The 14,958-nt window shown below is 34.9% G+C and overlaps 1 non-coding gene across 1 annotated transcript; it reads right to left on the minus strand.

Moving 5' to 3' along the window:
• Positions 1–5,580: 5,580 nt before the first annotated feature.
• On the minus strand, positions 5,581–5,687 carry LOC121224736 (small nucleolar RNA R71). Its single transcript, XR_005922481.1, has one exon. It is a non-coding gene; the product is annotated as a small nucleolar RNA R71 (small nucleolar RNA).
• Positions 5,688–14,958: the final 9,271 nt, after the last annotated feature.

The raw sequence follows: 14,958 nt of genomic DNA on the forward strand, positions 1-14,958 counted from the left end.
ATCAGGAACTGCTCCGATCTCTATAACACCGTATGGAATGACTCCAACGGGATTGAAAGTATTAAAGGCTTAGTTGCAGGAATTGTTAGACTAGAGATTCATTTGACCAAGTGTGTCACCTTGGGGTGCTCTGGTTATCAATATTATTATGAACATGGGCTCTAAACTTTGACATATGCATGGATACCTAGATACCTAGATTCTAGGTATCAATGCCTAGCTCTCACTTTGTGTATTTTGGGCCCCAAATATCGTTCCAAGGCCTATTTATGATTGATTTACACCCAAGGTTCTTTATTAATATCTCTTATCTCTATAAGTGCTATTTGAACATGTTTTATATGAAATTATTGAACATTGATTCGTTGTTTCAGTTGTTTTTGCAACCAATGTGTCTTCCTATATTCGATCTTTGTTTGGATCGAATGTAGGGTGTTACACGTGCACCAACAGATATTGAGATCAAAAAAGGATCCCATACCCACATGTTGTGTGCGATATTGTATGAGTATGAGATATTATAGGTTATATAGTTGAAGCTTACAAAAATATATATAATGTTTCTAATACAACTCTACATTTCCCTCTATTCTTAGTGATTGGTTCTGAAAGGATTCAAAAATGGGGATTATGAATCCTCTATTGAAAATGAAACTCTTTGGAACAATAAAGAGTAAAGGAAAAATAGCATAAGGTGAAAAATATAATAAAAGTAAGTTGTCAAAGAGAAGGGTGAATATAAGAAGCGAAGAACGTGGGTAAGTTAGACACAATAGCAGAACTTGTCTTCAAAAAATCAAATTAGGGTAAGTTTTGTGCTAGTCATTTTATTTAAAAAAACTTACAATTATTTCCATGTACTAATATGTAATTAACTTCACTACGTGCAACCAAAAACAATTCAAGATGATTCAATAATTGACCAATCTTGCACATAGTAGTTAATAGTTGAGGTAAAAAAGTTTGCTTTTGTATTTTGTTTAATGGTTTAGGAATGACATTCCTTTTTTTTTAGAACCGCAAAATGAAGAAGAACTAAGGTATTATCCATCTCAAGTTACATCCTAACCTTCTCCTGCAATGGCAACCAATGTAGTATCATTATAACAAGGAGAGCAGCATCGAGGCACCAGCAACAAGTTGCACCTACAACTAGGTCAAAAAGGTAATAGCCTCTTAGGCACTAGCAATAAGGCAGTAGCCAAGGCTTAGGTGACTACCTCTCAACCTCCCAAACAACAACCAAATAAGCATGTTGCAATTAGACTAAGAGAGAGAACACTCAAGCAAGACCTAGCAATGTACACAAAAAACTAGTTTGCAAATTTTTAATGTAAGGAACTTGAAATGTTATTGGATGATTATTTATGAAAATTGGTGAATTTGATGCTCCTAATCCCTTTAATTCATGTTCTTACACTTAGGTGAGCATTTAGGAGCAAAAAGAGCAAAAATCAGAGAAAATAGCAAATTTTGTGAGCCACATGGGCTGGGTACACGCCCATGTGAGGCACACAAGTAGGACACATGCCCATGTGCCAGCCCATATTGATTTCGCACCCTGCATCCCAAATATGCAAAAAAACACAACTTTTAGGCTTTCTAAACATTCTAAAGTTTATAAATATCAAATAGAATAAGAGATAGGGGAGCCATCACAGAAGATTGAAGAAAATATTCAAGGAACACCATTGGAGCCACTTCTGAAGCAGATTCCTAACAAGATCGAAGACCTCCTTTAATTTCTTCTGAAGCTTTTATGAGTTTCTTTGTTTCTTTTGGTTTTTCTGACTCTGAGCTGTTCTTATTAAGGATTATGAACTAATTCCCTAGATACCTAGGGAGGATGAAACCTATGACGAATTCTATTATTTAATTTTTGTTTTACATGATAAATACTTGATTTTTCTTGTCAATTATGTGTGCTTATTTCTTGTTTTAATATTTCCAAGATATTAATTCATGTTTAATGTGCCTAGTCCAATGGACCAAAAGCCCATGTTTAAGATTAGATCTGTAACAGCCCGATTTAGGGCCTAAATAGAATAGTGGTTTCGAAACCACAAATTCAAAGTAGAAAATTTTATTGTGATTAAGTTTTAATATTTACTGTATGATTGAATGACTGTGTGAAATTTTTGCTATGAAATTCTACCGGTTGGGTGTCCAATTTGATGATTAGGACTAAATTACAATAGGTGAAAAATGTGTGTTCTAGTTCATAAAGGGTTTGTAATGGGTTTTTAAAGTGGTGGTCCTTAGATAGTAATTAGACCATTATACTTAGTTTGGACAAAATACCCAGGGAAGGATAAAATACCATAGTTTTAAATGAAGGGCATTTTGGTAATCGGGTAATTAAATGAATTAAAAAGGGAAAATAAAGCCAAAATTTGCTCATCTTTCTTCAACCATAGCCGAAATTTTCAAGCTCTCCATAGCTAGGGATTTTGCCACTTTCAAGCTTGATTATTAAGAAAGACGAGGAATTGACCTTGATCGGGAAAAAGAAAATGTTGTGGACTAAATTGCAAATTCGTCATATCTTGCACCGAGGTAAGTTTGTATGTAAATAATATATCGTTTTTACTTATGTTATAATATTTTGTTATATTACATGAGATGTGGTTGTATATTTAATGATTATTTGATGTAAATTATGAATTGAGATTGACTATGGATGAAATTGACAAAATGAGAATAAGTGAGAAATTTCCCGGTTGAACTTTCGGAATAGAAAAGGATACGAAGGATGTCATGAGAACTCATGTGTAGTACTATGTGTAGGCTACTATGAGTATAAGATAGTTATGGTCACATGTGTAGTACTAAGTGCAAGCTACTATGTGTACCGGATAGCTTTGGTTACGTATGTAGTACTATGTGCAGGCTACTATGTGTACCGGATGGTATTGGTCACATGTGTAGTACTAAGTGTAGGCTACTATGTGTACCGGATAGCATTGATCATAAGGGTGGTGCTATTCCGAAGTGTTCATCGGGAGAATCGATTAAGTGAAATTATGTGTGACTATGTGGTGATAAGTACAGGTATACGTATGTGTCTACTCATGAGCAATGTGTTTGGTATGTGATCAAAATGTGGTAATGTTGCAAAGGAGTAAGTGAAGTGGTAAATTCGTGAATCATGCATGCAAGTTGAATTATGTTATTGAATGTTGAGCATATTGTTATGATGTTTCATGAAAGAGTGAAATTTGAAATAAAATAGTTTTGGACAGCAGCAGTTGTGTGATTTTAAAAAATCACCAAACATTGTTGAAATTGAATTAGAAGTTTAATGAGATATTAAATTAAATCTTATTGAGTCTAATTTCACATAAAAGAAACAGAGTAAGCAAAAGAATTTTATATTATGAGATATTTGAATTTTAGTGAGACAAGCTCAGAATGATTTCAGAATCCCCTGTCCTGACTTTGGAAAATTATTAAAAATTGTAAAAAAATAATTATCGGTTATAATTTATATGTTTAAAATCCTGAATGAGTCTATTTTTAATATAAACAAACAAGAACATCATCCAAATTCTGTACGATAAGATAATTAATTTTTAGTACATAAAGGTCGAAACTATCAGATAGCAGAATAGGTGAAACTTTAAAGAATAAAATATACTTATTGGCTACACCAAAAATTATGAAAATTTTATGGTAAGAATAGATGTGAGTCTAGTTTCAGGGAAAATTTTTAGAACTAAATTTGGAGTTCTAAAACTCAATATATAAATAATTTAGTGACTATGATGCGAGTAGATAGCTAGATACGAACTTGAGTAAATATTGGAGCTATGTGCTTTTATGATTGTATTATTTTGAGAACATATTCTGAAGATTGATAAAACTATATTAATAAATTGTTTGTTATTTACATATTATCTTTTTAAGCTACATGCTTACCCCCTTTCTTTTCCTTGTCTTCTAGTGTCACTAAGCTAGCTCGGGGTACGGAGATCGTCAGAGATCCATCCACACTATCAACACTCTTTTGGTATTTTGAAATCAATATTTTGCATTATGGCATGTATAGAAGGCTTGGTTATTTTGTTACATGTCATAAATGATTTGGCCTAAAATGTTGGTCTATGCTATTTGTTAATTTATTTTGTATAAAGCCATTGATGTTGGCTAATATTGATCAAGTTATATGTTCAGGATGATGCATTTCGTGGATGTGCAAGCTTGCATGACTTGGCCGAAAAGTTTTAATTTTAATATATATATAAGTCTTGGTTTTGTACGATTGCATGTGTTTATGTTCTGGTAATATCTCGTACCCTATTCTAGTGTCGAACACAGGTAAGGGGTGTTACAAGATCTAGCATAATTGAGTGGAGTTGCATGCAATCCTAGAAATAGGACGACATCAATCTACCGGATTAGAGTCAAATCTAATAGGGGAATCCATAGATCGAGTAAATGCGACAATAAGGGTTTTAATTAGAAAAAGGTTTCATTTAATCAACCTAGATTCAGTTGTTCTTACTCTCGAAAGAGATACTAGCATAATTTAGGGATTTTTACGGATCAAGTCATCAAGTGAATAAATCGTTTAATTCAAATTAATAATAGTAGAAGGAGTCTAGGTGGATTCTTTTCTGGTATTCTCTCTCTCATTGGTTATCTTTCGATTATTTTCCTAATTCATCCTCTGTTGCGTTCTTAGTTAAATTAGTTTAGTAATTTTAGATTAAAAACTCATCACTCCAAATTGTCGGCTAAATAATAAGAAAACAGTAATTACAAATAATTTTAGTCCTCATGAATTTGATATCTCTACTCACCGTAGCTATACTATTGTTCGATAGGTGCGCTTGCCTTAGTCGTAATTTAGATAGTATAGAAAACACACATCAAGTTTTTGCCGCCGTTGCCGGGGATTGAAATATTAGGAACACTTTATTTTTATTAATTTAGCCATTTTTATTTTATTATATTTTTTAGTTTAATTTTTACATTCTAATTTTTCTTTTATTTGTTTCTGGCAAGTTCTTTTGGTTTATGACTAGAAGAAACCTGTCGGGACCATTACTTTTCGATAGTGAAATTTAAATTACAACTCGTAAAAACCGTAGAGAAGAAAGGTAGAGTCGACAGAATTTAGTAGACGAACAAAAGGACATTATTATTACTGAGGAGATGGACGATAATCAGAATATTCAGCTACCTCCTGTAGCTACAGCAGCTCCTATTCCTTGTACTATGTATGATTATACTAATCTCACTCTAACTAGGGCTGAATCAAGTATTGTGCGACCCACCATTGCTGCAAATAATTTAGAACTAAAGCCGAACACAATTCAGATGATACAACAAATTTTTCAGTTCGATGGCTTGCAAGAAGAAGATCCAAATACTCATTTGGCCAATTTTTTGGAAATCTGTAATACTTTCAAGATTAATGGCACCACTGATGATGTCATTCGCTTACAGTTATTCCCTTTCTCGTTGAGGAACAAAGCTAAATAGTGGTTAAATTCTTTACCACTAGGTTCCATCACTACATGGGCTCAAATGACCAAGAAGTTCCTTTTGAAGCACTTCCCACCAGGTAAGACAACCAAGTTGAGGAATGATATGTCCTCCTTCGTGCAGATCGATTTAGAGACTGTATATGATGCATGGGAGAGGTATAAGGACTTATTGAGAAGGTGCCCTCATCATGGGTTACCTTTTTGGTTGTAAGTTCAAACCTTCTACAACGGTTTGAATCCCTCAACTAGGCAGTTAATCAATGTAGCAGTGGGTTGTACACTGAAAAATAAAATACCCGAAGCGGCTTATGAGTTTATAGAGGAGATGGCACTAAATAATTATTAGTGGCAAGTCATGAGGACAAAGTAGATGATAGTCGTCGGTGTCTTTAATCTAGATGCGGTCATCATGTTACCAAAACAGGTACATTCAGTGATGCAATGCGATACAAATTTAAGCGAAATGAATAATCTAGAATGTTTACAATTCACTCCTAGCACAGAGAACGAGCAAATCAATCATATGGGTAATAATTCTAGTCCTCAAAATAACCCTTATAGTAATAACTATAATGCAGGTTGGAGGAACCATCCCAATTTCTCTTGGGGTGGTCAAGGAAATCAGAGAGCACAACCCCCTCCGGGCTTCTAACAACCACCTTATTAGCAAGAGAAGAAGCCGAACCTTAAAGAGATGTTGACAAAGTTTATCTTAGTGTCAGAAACTCGTTTCCAAAACACTAAGGCAGCACTGAAGAATCAACAAACATCGATTCTAGGGCTCGAAAATCAAATCGGTCAACTTGCTAAATTAATCTTGGAAATACCACAAGGTAGTTTACCTATCAATACCGAAACTAACCCAATGGAGCTGTTTCATGCAATTACTGTTCGAGATGAAGAAGGGTTAGTTGAATTTAATCAAGAACCAAGGCAAGAAATTATGGTAAATAACGATAAGGTTGAGGTAAGCCAGAAAGAGCAAAAACCAGTTGCCAAAGAATATAAACCTCGAGTGTCATATCCTAACGCGACGAAGAGAGACCACACGAACGAACAATTTGGTAAATTTCCGACACTCTTAATGAAATTACATATTAACTTACCGTTTGTTTAAGCTCTTTCATAGATGCCCAATTATGTCAAACTTTTAACGGAGTTGTTGGCAAACAAACAGAAGTTAGACGGTTCGTCGACTATAGAGCTCAATGTAGTTTGCTTGGCCATTCTTCAGAATAATCTACCCAACAAACTAAAAGATCTAGGGAGTTTTACTATTCCTTCTTTAATTGGTAGTTTAAATGTTGATAATGCTTTGGCTAATTTAGGGGCTAGTATTAATGTCATACCCTATAAAATGTTTAAATAACTAGGTCTTGGGAAACCCAAACAAACTAGGATAAGTATTCAATTAGCGGATAGAACCATTAGCTATCCTACGGGTGCTATTGAGGATGTGCTTGTTAAAATCGATAAATTCATATTCCCTGTTGACTTTGTTTTGTTGGACCTAGATGAGGGTAGTGAGGTACCTTTAATTTTAGGGTGACCTTTTTTAGCAACTGCTAGGACTATAATAGATGTTGGTACAGGTGAACTCGTACTTCGTGTAGGTGACAAAACGAGTACTTTTCAAGCACGTGATTCTATGAGAACATCTAGTGATCGAGATGATTTTAAATATTATGTTAACGTGAGTAACCATGTGGCTTAACCTTCTTTGCAGGAAATCCCACGAGAAAACATGTTGGACCCATGTTACAATCAAGCCAACAGAAACTGAACAATATACGAAGAGTTAATGCTACACCTCGTTGAACTATATGAATGGCGAACACATGTCAAAAAGAAACCGAAAAGCACGATGAAGAGCCAAAATGATGCCACGATGAGCAAGTGAATGGAACGAACCAACTTAAGGTTGGGGACAAATTACTACTGGACAAAATAGACCCACGAATCTCCCCTTTGAAGCTCTAATCAAATGGATCAAACCCGTTCACGGTACAAAACATCTTTCCATACGGAACAATCGACATAACTCATTCTGAATTCGGCATATTTAAGGTAAACAATACTCAACTCAAACCTTGTTTTGGTAATAGAATTAATAATGAGAAAAATGAGCTTCGAACCTGTGAACCATCGTGATCGTGCGTATACGAGGTAAGTCCAACTTAAACTCTAAATCAGCACTTCTAAGGAGGCAACTCGAGTATTTGACATTTTGCTAATTCTTTTAACTTTATTTCATGTATTTTCAAATTAATTAAATTAATGTTCAATTTAAAAAAAAAATTGAACCACACGACTGGACACATGGGCGTGTCCAAGGCCGGTGCATAATAGGGCATTCGATAGTGAGTTACACGGCCTAGCGACATGGCTGTGTGACACACACGGCCTAGACACACAGGCATGTCATTAGCTGTGTGAGTCCTGGGACTTATTTTTTCCAAATTTTCGAAGGTTACAAGGCCTAAAATGGTTCACAAGGTTATAAGTCCTAAAATGGTCCACACGGCCTGGACACACCGGCGTGTCCTAGGTCATGTGAGTCTTAGAGTTAATTTTTTCAATTTTAATTCAAGTCAGAGAGTTACTGGGGCATTAGACACAGCCATGTACGAGACACGGCCGTATGCTCGACACACGGGCGTGTGTGAGACAGTGTGTCTCACATGGCCTCTCACACGGATATGAGAGAAGTGAAGATTACACACAGCCTGGCACATGGCCGAGTGTAATGGCATTTTTAATTACACACGAGCTAAGAAGGATCCACACGGGTGTGTCACACGACCGTGTGGCCCAACACGTGTCTGAGGCCATTTGAAGACTGGGTTGGCATTTTTAATTGCACACAGGTTGAGAATGATCCACACTGGCGTGTGACACAACCGTGTGGCCCAACACGGGCTCTAAAACGACCGTGTCACCCATTTAAACCCTAGCCCCCTTTCTTTTATTTTGTTTTGTCCTCTTCCCCAAATATCCCCAACCTAGCCGTCGCTCGCCTAAATCATCCCCTCCTTTCTGGCCACAGTCGTCGCTTCTCCACTCCATCGCCACCACGCTCTCCCTTTCTCTTTCCTCTTTCCCTTTCCCCTTATTCTTTCTTTTCCTTTCTCGTTTACCCCTCTCCCTTTCCCTCACCGATTGGCCAAACCCCCATTCCTGCTTCGCGTCGCATCCCACTCTTCACCCTCACAACCCCAACCAAACCTCCAGCCACTACGCACCTCCTCCCCCTTTATCTTGACTCCATCAACAATGAACCCTCACAACCCCAACCCGAAACAAAACCCTACCTTAGAACCACCCCCTCGTCGGCCAACTGAACAACAACATCCCCACAACTACCGCACTCACTCCGACCATCGCCCCTAACCATTGTCGGTTCCCCACTGTTTGCACTTTCCCCCTCTTATTTAACTATTTTTTATCATTAGTTTATTATTATGTTTTGAGTTATTGTTTTGATAATTATTTTTTTATTATTTATTTTTATTCTTTTATTTCATAGTATTTTTCATTGTATTCATATTAGTTTTTTTTTCATATATACCATTGTTTCATTTTCTCTATTTCATTTTTGTTCATATCACTATTAGTATCAATGTCATTCGGTACTTGTTTTTAATTTTATTTTCTACTCATTCATTAGGGTTAGTTGTTTTGAATGATTATATGTTTGTCTTTTTCATATTATTTTGCATTTTAAATTTTATTTTTGTGCTATTATTATTATGTTATTCATTTTCATCCTCATTCGTATTATCTTTTTTATTTATTTATTATGTTTTTCGTATTTCAGTGAGACTCTTTGTTCATTTTGGTTTGGTGTTCGTTGTGTTTTGATAAGACTGCGTATTGAGTTTATGATTATTGTTGTGTTTCGAATATTATTGCAGATTCATATTGACAAACACACAAAGAAAGTCTAAGGTCGCCATCCCTGCTTCGAAAAAATGGAGGACTCCGGGCGCAACCTCCTCCTTGGGCGCTTTCGCCTATGCACGCCATTCCTATCTCCAATTTCCATAGGGTCTCTAGAAGGACTCATATCAGCATCTTCAACTGAGGCCATTTGGATTAGGCTAATGGATTAATTGGGCAGCTTTAGAGCAGGTCCAGTTAGCTGATCATGTCCACACCATCATTGTTACACCTCTTTAGGACCGGTTCTTTTCTATCATCGAGCCCAAATACTCAGAGCTGACCTTAGGGTTTTGTTCAAAATTTCTCCTACAGCAGGTGATGATGACCCATGATGACCTGGGCACCATTACTTTTTGACTCAGTGGTACGGCGCCACATATGAATGCCCCAGAGTTCGGAGTTGCATTAGGACTTTACACTGAGAAAATTCATGAGTGCAGAGGGGCTTCTCCGATTATACTGGCACATCTACTACTCATCATCTCTTTACTGAGTAGACCTCACGTCAATTACAAAGTCTTATGACCCGAGTCGTTCAAAGGCGACTTTTTTTCCTCTGGCCTTACGCTACATTCATGCCATCTTGGCTCATACATTGACCGGTAAGAGAGAGAGCACCAGAGTCGTCGGTACAATCGATACATATTTTTTGTGGAGCATGGCCACGAGGCGCACCTTTGATCTCGCCTATTTCATTGCCCTCGCTATTTGCCATCAAACAGAGCGCAGTAGGAAGGGTCCTATTTGTTTAGGCTCTTATGTGACTCGACTCACACGACACTTCAGTCTCCTCGACACACCGGAGTAGTCCTCCTCACTTACACTAGTAGGACAGATGTCCCTACAGGGATTATTGAGCATGATCCATATGAGGATGATCGAGCGACTGCGTGGAGTAGATCCTCCTCAATACCGACTATCTCATTCTGATCCTCAGGATGAGAATAAGGACTTTTCTAATGATTTCCCTGTCCACCACGAGAAACCACCTTTGAGTCACTGTACTACTTCAGCTGCTACCTTAGAGAACCTCTCTAAGTGGTTCACTCGCTTCGAGCAGCACTACTTTCAGATGTTCGACATGTAATACCCCCTACCCGATACCGTTGCTGGAGTCGAGCATGAGGCGTTATCTAACTTAACTTACTAGATTGGAGCATAAAAATTTGTTTTTAAAAATTAATTCGCTCACGTTCAATCAATATGTCCCTAAAAAACCCTCGAGACCCTAAAATATGCAACAAAAATAGTTCGGGTCCAAACCAGGAACATTAAAAATTTTTCGAATTCTTAAACAAATCAAAATAATTTATTCCACTATTCACAATAAAATTGTGTACCTGCATGACAGTCACTAATTTAATAATAACTTGAGTTAAAAAACTCAAAATTTAGATACATGAATTTTTCCTGAAACTAAACTCATATATCTTCTGATTGTAAAATTTTTAGAATTTTTGGGTTAGCCAAATAGTACAGTTTATTCGTTAAAATCTCCCCTGTTTCACTACTCGATAGTTCTGACCCCTCTTCACTAAAAATCAACTATCTTATTTTACAGAATTTGGATAATTTTTTAATTTATTTATTTTGAAAATATACCCACTAAGGAATCTAGACATATTAATTATGACTCATAATTCTTTCTGTAAAATTTTTAATGATTTTCTAAAGTCAGAATAGGGGACTTCAAAAACCATTCTGAACCTATCTCACTAAAATTTAAATGTATCATAATATAAAATTTCTTTGCCTACACTGTTTCTTTCTTGTAAAAATAGACTTGATAAGCTTTAATTCTATATCTCATTCACTCTCTAATTCCATTTCTACTATTTTTGGTGATTTTTCAAAATCACATCAATGCTGTTGTCCAAAAACTGTTCCATTGCAAATTTTTACTCTTTTATAATTTCTTTGTGTTAACTATCATTTAGGCATACAAAACACCAAAACATGTTCTTAACTAGTCATTTCAATAGCTAATCATTATCGAGTATTTTCATGCTATTCATTAGCCATATCATAAGGATACACACACAAAATGACTAAGTTCCTATACATGCCATAACTTAATCATTCGAATCATAAAATACTGAGATATCTGTTGATACTGTGAAACGATTTCTGACGCCCTTACGATCCCCGAATTGGCTTGGCGATACTATAAAAAGAAGGAAAATAAAGGGAGTAAGTGTAAAGCTTAGTAAGTTTACAAGCAAATAAATAAAAACATTTCTCATATATAATTATACTCATAAATTATCATCAAGTATCTTGATCTTTACTTCTTTACTTACTCTCTTACTTGTTTACTTACTTGCTTACTTAAATAACTCATGATTATAAATTACTCCTCCCTTGCTGAAATTTCTTTCTCAACTGATAACTAAGATATTCTTAACACTTATAACTCACTTGAATCTATTTATTATACTTTTACTTGAACTTTCATGTAACATAGTCCATTTACTAGCCCGTTGAACCACTTGGAATACTAAGGATACTCGGGTCTCCTGTCTGATAATAACCTGCCAAAGTCATATCCAAGATATGGTCTTAAAAGGGAGTTCTCATATCGGGGCCCATGCCATGTCCCAAACATGGTCTTACGGGGGACCTCTCATCTTAGTGCCAACGCCATGTCCCAGACATGGTCTTACATGGGATCTCATTCCCTTAATGTCATTACATTTGTATCTGATACATTCCTAATGTTTCAACGGGACTTTTTAACACTAATTCTCTATCATCTCATACTTGAGTCAACATTAAATAATTTCATGAAATAAATACATAATTTCTAGAAAATAATAACATTAATAATAATTATTGAAATATTGAATTTATTTACCGTAAACTTACATCGGTATAAAATACAATCAAATCTAGCAACTTAGTCCTCAACCTTTTTCTTTCCCCAGTCTAACTCCGGATTTCGTTCTTCTTGATCTACAATAGCAAATTTAGCTTATTTAATACTCACATTCATCAAAACAGTCCTTGACTAGAACTTTAGAAAAATTATGATTTTGCCCTTAAACTTTTTTATATTTACATTTTAGCCCCAAAGCTCGAAAACTAAACTTCATCCCTTATTCTTATGTTTTATGACATGCTAAACATCTTTCCCTTCTATGGAAACATCAAATTCCCACTCTAACATTTACTTATGAATATCATGTATTTTTACCGATTATATCGTTTTACTCGTTTTCACTTAAAATTGCCTAGCAAAAGTTGTTTAACATAATTTCAGGCTTCATATTATACCATAAAACATCAAAATAAACTCATTTCACCTATGGGTATTTTTCCAAATATGAACCCTAACATGAATTAATGGTAGAATAAACTAAATCGAGCTACGAGGACTCCAAAAACGTTAAAAAAACATTAAAAACGGGGCTTGGAAGGACTTACTATGAGCTTGAGAAAGTGAAGAAACCCTAGCTATGGTGTCCCTTGAAGTTTTGGCCCTATGGAGAAGATGAGCACATTTTGCCATCTTTTTCCCTTTTAATTCTTTTTATTACCAAATGACTAAAATGCCCTTCATTAAAACTTTAGTTATTTTTATCTATGCATGCCCATTTTTGTCCATGAAAATCTAATGGTCTAATCATCATTAAAGGACCTCTGCTTCGATTATGCACTTCAATTAAATCATGTATCATCTAAAGCTCATATTTACCCACTTTTGCAATTAAACCCTAATATGCAATTCAGACAAGCAACCGCTAAAATTTCTTATCGGTATTCTAACACATGCATTCAATCAATCGATAAATCATAAAAATTAATCATAATAAACTTTTCTATCTCAAATTCGTGGTTCCGCAACCACTGTTCCGTTTAGGCTCTATTTTGAGATGTTACACGACAGTATCGATGCGACTTTGCAACAAATCTGTCAGCACCTCCACATATCCTATTCCGCACCGGCAACTCACGATATCGATGCCTCTGACGATAAGGATCGTTGAGTTTATTTATTTTCCTTTTAGTTTTAGTTTTAGTTTTAGTTTTATTTTTATTTTTATTTTTATTTTTAGCTATTTTATTTTTATGTTCTTAAACTTCTTTCGTTTATTATCTTTTGAACTATATTTTTAGTCTTTATGGTTGTTTCTAATTGAGTTGTGACATCTTAATCTTTTTCACTATTTGTGTTTATTTTCTTATTAGTTTGCACAGAGTCATGCACTTCACTTTCAATTGCCTACAATTCCTGTTTTCACTATTCTGGCAATTTCATCCATATTTAAGGCAGTTTCAGTTTTCTCCCTCTCTTATGATATTCTGCTTATTCTAATTTTATATCTATTTGTACATTGAGGACAATGTACATCTTAAGTGTGGGGAGGTTATTCCTATAATTATTAGAAAATCCCTAAATTATTTCTTGTATTTAAATAAATTTCTCACACTTCAATTAGAATGATTTTTTTGTCGATTTGGGATTTTGTTGATGTGTTTTGGATTAATTTGTAGATATTTGTGCATTGATTAATTTAAATTTTAAAACATAAGAGAATCAAGCATGATAAGTTATTTTTCAGAATAGAAAATTTTATGTTGTTTCCCTAAATTGAAGTATTATCTTGAAGTTTGAGATTTGCAAGTTTGACATCAAAACCATTATTTTTTGTGAGATTTTGAGCCTTTAGAGCATATATTTTTCGTGCTCATTCTATTATTGGCTATGAATGTGCCAACTTGATTTTTTATTCTAGAACTTACTTCGATTATGCATGTCGAGACCACACCTTTGATTTGATATACTGAGATGATAAAGGCACTTAGGTTTTAACCCACTTATCCCATAAAAAGCTTACCTTTCTAATTAACCCTTAATGAACCCCTTTGAGCCTAACACACTGTTTCTTGATTAACCTGTTAATATTAACCCATAACCCATTTTTTGTTCATTGTGACTTTTTTCCATTTTATTAACTCCCTTTTCTGTCGATATTTGATTTGGTTAGTTTCCTAACTGTGCTCTTCTGTTTGATTTGCTGAATTATTTCTGATTGTTCCAGATAAAAAAATTGAAAAGCAAAAATCGAAAAAAATTAAAAATATATATATTGATTATTAATTAGCTCTATGTTGATTGAGCTTGAACAGTTAAATCCATATTTTGAGAAGAAGCTCGTTTTTATTCTTGAATAGTTCTTGATTGGTGCACTTGATTTTAATTCAACATTTGTTTTTTTTTTCTAGTTTGGTAATTTATCAACTCAATCTCGATTATAATCAACTTTTCTAACTTTTCTCCATACCCTTAACCTAAGCCTCATTACAACCTCTTAAAGACCTTTTGATTTGTATATCATATCATTTTATAGTGGTGGAGATTTGATCTTCATGTAAGCCTATGACATTTCTTATTCAACTTTTGAGTCCATATTGTTGAACTTTAAACACTTTGAGTACTTGGGTGAATCTTTAGTAAGGATGTTAATTCTTGTCGATTTTAAATTAAGGGTAATTACATAGATGACGGGAGATACATATGTTT

Source organism: Gossypium hirsutum, chromosome D12 (assembly GCF_007990345.1).
Source record: "Gossypium hirsutum isolate 1008001.06 chromosome D12, Gossypium_hirsutum_v2.1, whole genome shotgun sequence".
NCBI classification, from domain to species: Eukaryota; Viridiplantae; Streptophyta; class Magnoliopsida; order Malvales; family Malvaceae; genus Gossypium; species Gossypium hirsutum.